Source organism: Pleurodeles waltl, chromosome 11, assembly GCF_031143425.1.
Source record: "Pleurodeles waltl isolate 20211129_DDA chromosome 11, aPleWal1.hap1.20221129, whole genome shotgun sequence".
Taxonomy (NCBI): Eukaryota; Metazoa; Chordata; class Amphibia; order Caudata; family Salamandridae; genus Pleurodeles; species Pleurodeles waltl.
Genome location: NC_090450.1, coordinates 319,723,190 through 319,729,189, shown reverse-complemented (window position 1 = coordinate 319,729,189; position 6,000 = coordinate 319,723,190). Strand labels below are relative to the sequence as shown.

At 47.9% G+C, this 6,000-nt stretch overlaps 1 long non-coding RNA gene across 1 annotated transcript in view; it reads left to right on the top strand.

Moving 5' to 3' along the window:
• The first annotated feature begins 1,203 nt into the window (after positions 1–1,203).
• LOC138265666 (uncharacterized) overlaps positions 1,204–6,000 on the top strand; it is an 84,125-nt gene continuing 79,328 nt past the window's right edge. The window contains exon 1 of the long non-coding RNA XR_011199400.1: positions 1,204–1,601. This is a non-coding gene — a long non-coding RNA (uncharacterized lncRNA). The remainder of the gene's footprint in view (positions 1,602–6,000) is intronic.

Here is a 6,000-nt window from a genome sequence, read left to right as displayed (position 1 = left end):
TCTGCACCTCACTCTCCCTCATTACGCGTATCCGCCTTCTGCTCTGCCGCACCGTCCGTAGCCACCCCCATGTCTTGAACATACACTCCCTTCACCATTCGCACTGACTCCTCCCTCGCTTCCGACGCTACAGATACCATCGAGGAGGATGAAACCTTACCTGGAGACAAAAGCGGGGGCCGCTCCTGTACCTTCCGCTCTTCTCCTCTTACTCTCTCCTGAGAACGTCCCCTAGGCCGCAGAGCTGCGTGTGTTACCTGCAAAGACTTACGGACACGGTTAGAAGCTCCCCGCCCCTGCCCCTGCCGCTCCCACCACTCAGCCTCACTCCCACTAGTACGTAATTCCCCTTCTTCAAGACTCACATCAGACATCTTTTCCTCCCTAAACGATCCTCTCTCTACTCCATGCTCACCAGGGCCACCACACCACGCACAACCCGTATACTCCCCTGCGTTCTCCGACCATCTCGTTGACGGGCCCAGACATTGCTCCTCCCAGGCAGCGGCGTCGGGGGGCGCATCACCCACACTGCCACACCGCCCAGAAGAAGCGTCCGCAGCCTTCCGCCGTCGTCCACGCCATCCTGATGATGCCATCCGGCTAGCCGCCCCAGGGCTCGCCTTCCCTTCTTCCCAGGGTATCAGAGCCGCCTCCTGCTCACCTGGGTCCTCCTCATTAAAATCCAAAGGGCCCTGCCAAACAAGGTCTGGTGTACTAGGGTACAAAAACACCCTTTTTTTATCCCGCACCCTGCCCTTTTTCATGCCTATATCTTCTCCCTCCCCGCTGCTCCCATCCTCCTCCAACAATGTACCAACTTGCAGTGACCCATAAACCCTTCTGGAGGCCCTCAGTGTCCCTTCTGTTAAAGCGCCCTCCCCATCTGACCATTTATCCTCCCCTTCACCAGTCAACCCTTCCTCATCACTGCTGCTCCAAACGAGCATGGTGGGCCACCTTTTTGAGACTGGGACCTTAGGGTCCCTTTGCTCTCCGATTCCTGCTGCTTCCAACTGAGACCCCTCCCCCCCGCCTGACTGAGAGGCCTGAGACCCTCCTACTGCCTCCGTCCGGCTGCCTGCAGGATCCTGAGCCCCGAACCCCTCCCCCTGTTCCGCTTGTCCCGATGGGTCCGCCCTGGCCCTCCCAACTGCCACCCTCGTGCCCTTGACTCGGCCTGCACTACAACGAAGTAAAACCTCAGCCGCTGCCTTCGTTACTCCCCCGCACCGCGACACACCGCGCATCACCAAGGGGCTGCGACGAGCGAGATTCCTGCTCGCGCGCAGCTCTCGGCTCCGCCCCGCCCCTAAGGAAACCCTCGGGAATCCCGGGTCCTGCCCACGTCTTCCGGCCCTCCCGCGGCCCACCCCCGAGAAACCCTAACCCGCCCCCCGAACCGCCCTCCGCTGCAGAACTCTTACCTGCGCTCTGCGTCCGCAGCGGCAACTCTGGCCGAGGCACGGCACACCGGGCGGCCGGGCACCAGAGCCTCCTCTTTTACCAAATCCATCCGGCCTGCCTGCCGGAGCAGCGCCAAGGCCTCCATCACCTTCGGATCCATCCTCGTTAAAGCAGCTTCCCCTTACTAAAACCAGGTAAGCTCTCTCTAACTCTTATCCTCACACAACTAACGAATTATAACCAAAAACCTGCCCTGACTTAACCAACTGACGCCAATGAAACACTGAGATCAACACCACGTGAAAAAGAAAACGCGGAGCCCAAGACACACGTCCCAGTTTATCAAAATGGTGACCGGACACACAAAATGTCCGGTTAAATAATGCACCCACCTTCCTTAACTGGCACCCCGGACGCCCAACTGCGTCGCGGGTCATGCCACCTCCCCCAAAAACCCCGGGGGGGAACTCCTCGTTCCTCCTCTTCCCCCCCGAGGCCCCATTGGCAGGCAGCAGCTGACCCGGTAACGGCTGGCATGTACTCTACATACAAACCAACAGAACGGGAGTATTACTACGTTGGAGCTTAAATGGCGCATGTAAAGACCACTGAAAGAGAAGAACGACAATGCAAAAAAATCTGTAAATAATGCGAAATGTTTTAGATATCTACGCAGATTTGGACCAATAATGGAATAGATACAATAAAAGTAAAAGTGTTTACCTTTACACAATTTACGTTGTTTGGCAGTCATTTTAATGTTAGCATGTACAAATTCCTCCATCAACTGGGTTATATAGCTGCTTGCAACAGAAGACACCCTAGTTAATTATAGCTGCGTGGTATTCGAAGTATTACTTAAAATGAATGATACAAGCTTGAGCCTTCAATCTTTGGATTGTTGCATTCTCCACTGACGTGTATCTTTCCATAGTTTACTGTTCCTTATTCATATATGGGTATGTTGTTTTCTTGAACACTTCCTTCACATATTGGGATATAACACTAGTGTTGACTGTCTTTAAGTTATTTCGTCTTGGCAATAGCAATGTTCTTGTCTTTAGTTCTTTGTTCGCCCTAGCATCAGTTGCCCTTTTGCGTCTTGGCAGTGGTGCTGCTCAGGGCTTAATTTGCAAAAAAAGAGGTGCCGGTGCTCAAAGCCCTTCTCTTAAACACGAGGCTGCTGTAATTAAATCTACCAGCACTGAATACTGAGGCAGCGTAATCCTGAAGCCATCTCGGGCCTCTTCATTCCATTTACGGCCACCCCTGCCCCTTCAGCTCATCCTGCAACTTTCTATTTTCTCCCTCTATGACGCTTTTTAGTTTTTTCTTCTTCCGTCCATACGTGTCTTTTGCTCGCAGCAAATGCTTGAGGCATAAGAATAAGCCCCGGCCCTCACAAATAAGTGCCGGTGCTCAGCACCGGAAACAACAAGCACAAATTAAGCACTGGTGCTGCTCTTGGCAGTTGCTTTGTCCCAACGCGTGCAACCTTTTACTCTTCCTGATCAGGTTCGTCTTTTACTTAATAACATGACATGCCCGAGGCCGGACTATGCTCGGACAAGTAGGAAAGGTAACCTAAGGTGTTCTGATCGGGTCGTGGTATGGGTGCCCTAACTACTAAGATGGCAGTCAAGAGATACTAATCATGCAACACTTCTAGGGAAAAACACAACCATGAAGAATGCTAACTTGGAAGTTCCACAACTAAATGTATTTGCTTTTCAGTACAAATCAGCCTTTTACACTGCAGCACTAGTGTTTCATGTGAGACATAAGAGCCCCTTGGGTTTTTGAATGACTGCTTGTCACTAGGCTTGTGCATCTTTCTTACTTTAGAAAAGATAAAAAAAGTGATGGATGGAGTGAGTCAATTAATGTCAGTCACTGGTAATCTCAGTTACTGGAATTTCGTGCCACATTTCAGTATATGGTGTCTTGCCTATTATGCCATTCCAGACAGAGACCAGCTATGTGCACTTCAAATGTGGTATTGCACCAATAGGAACAGTACAGCTCGAACTGGCAATCTGTGTCCCCGTTTGGTAGGAACACAAGCAACCACATACCACTTTCTGTCTTTTTGGGTCTCATCAGCGAGGTGCAGCTTCAGTCCAATACTACAGTGAGCACAGCGTCCATTTCTGAGCGCTTAGGGCACCTGAGTTGTGAAACACAAAAAAGGGATGGTGCAAAGCTTGAGTGTCACAGTGAACAAGACAATGATGGATTGGAATGTAGCCCAAGTAATTATCTGTGACTGAGACTAATTCAAGTATTCCATCAGTTGAGAAGCCAGAATCGCAGTCCCTAGCTAAGAGTCTTAGAGTTAGATTAATGAGATGTTTATTATAATACATTTGGCATAACATTCCACAATTACATAAGCAACTCTTCAGTTCCAAGGCGTGATCACGTGTGATCTGTACATTTAAAATTATGAATTGAATTAATGGTGGGATTGCGTAAGGCATTGTGTTCTGGGTCAGTGACTAGTGCTTTATGGTCTTGAGGTGTTTGACAGGATCTAAGCTGATGGACATTCAGGAACATGAAGCAGGACATTGGTGAGTGGGTGGAGTTGGCCAAGGCTGTGCAGAGAATAGACCCTAATCTAGATTCACAGCAGCCTCAGCATAGAGCCGTAATGCCAAAATCAGAGTTGGCTCAGTGGCCCAGGAATGAGCACAGGGTAATGCAGAGGAACATGACTACCATTTGGGCATCAGGGCGCCAGTGCAGGCCTTCTGTATCGTTCATTGAGCATGCTTATTTAGAATAGACCCTATGTCCCTTCAATAGATAAAGAATTATATTTAAAAACAAATATTTCATGAAAGCTTGAGTTAAAATGCACATCGAGAAACATTGGAAATACACACCAACATAAAATTCACCTTCCAAAATTGGTCATGTGGTTTTAAGCATGTCCCTATTATCACTTACATGCTAATTCCAATGAGACTTTAAAGGGGCATCGAGTTTTTTTTTCTTCATTTTGGCACCTTGTGGTACCGCCACTAGAATGGGCAATACGTTACAGTGATGTTAAGAGTGCCATCGGCAGCGAAGTGATCTGAGATGTTTCCTCCTTCTTTGCTCACATGTCCTCTGGCGAAGGCTGCCCTTCTGCAAACTAGCTTGTCCATTCCAGTTATTGCAATGTGTTAGGGGTTCTCCATCTTCCCTCTGCAACTTGTACGTTGTAAAGATATTTACTGATAAGCACCTAGGTAACACCAACAAGAAAACGGACTGCTCTCGCCAACTCCTTCCAGCTTTCTTCCCTCAGAGATTCTTTCCCCACATTGTATAACACAGCTTCTTGACATAACTGTCTTCTATTGACAAATTCAGCCCATATTACATCACTCACACTACGAAGAGTAAACAACTCAATAAAAATATATTTAATAGCTCACAAAGAAATTTGACAAGCGTGTGTACATTAGAAATGTATGCGGTGACAATATAAACCATATGTACAGCAAAAACGTTTGAAATAACAATGTGGTGCAAATAACAACAATCATAAAAAATAACCTTTCATCGAAGTAGGTTGCCTCCTGTTCCTTCTAGGATAAAACAAGGTTGAACATTCGAATGAAAAACACCCCTCAACTGAGTTTTCTTGTCAGGCAGTGGTGCAGTTTAAGGTTTATTATGAAGTGATAAATGCCCCTTGGATTCAGATGTGTTTAATGCACTTGCAAGATGTGACACTCTCCAAACATCAATGAGTCTAAAATCACATTTCTTTTTACCTCTAGAATCTTATGAAGACCCATGAAATACGGGGTGCCTTCCTTCATAAACCTTGTTTTCTTTACCCATACCACATTACCAACGTTCAATTTGTCAGAACAAATCTGTTTTTATGCTTCCCTTGGTGTTTTGTCATTCTTTCTCTCACACACTTGTCATCCAAGCAACTAAGGCAGAAAGAACAAGTGATGGACGGAAAGCTGAACATTGTAAACACATTCACCCGCAGTACAGAAATCTGGGCCTAAATCCATCATTGTTTTTGCTACCCATGCCATTTCAGTTTGGCCCCACACATAAGAAAATCAGTCTTGACCCTGTTCCTCATTGGAACAGTCCAGCCTGAACTGCCAGGCCAGGTCCTCCCTGGACTGGAAACAAGCACCTGGGACCGGTTTTGGTTTATCAACCCTCATCACCCAGGCTAGCTTGACTCCAGTGGTATGGGAAGCACAGGAGCCTGATCTGGGCATACATGTCACAGTAGGGCAAGAAATGCAAAAAGAACAAGTGATGGATGCAATGCTGAACATTGTCAAATATTCACCCCCAGGACAGAGATCTGGGCCTAAATCTATTGGTTTTTTTGGTATCCATGTTCCTTCCAGTTTTGACCCAGCCATTTGCAAATCAGTCGTGACCCTAACCCGAAAGGGTTGAGTCTAGCCTGAATTGCCAGGTCAGGGTCTCCCTCTACCAAAAACCAGCATCCTGGGACCAGTTTCAGTCATCACCCCTCATCAGCCAGGCTAGCTTGAATCTAGTGGCGCAGTGAGCACAGGACCCATGTCTGGGCATACCCTTCCCATTTAGGGTGACAAA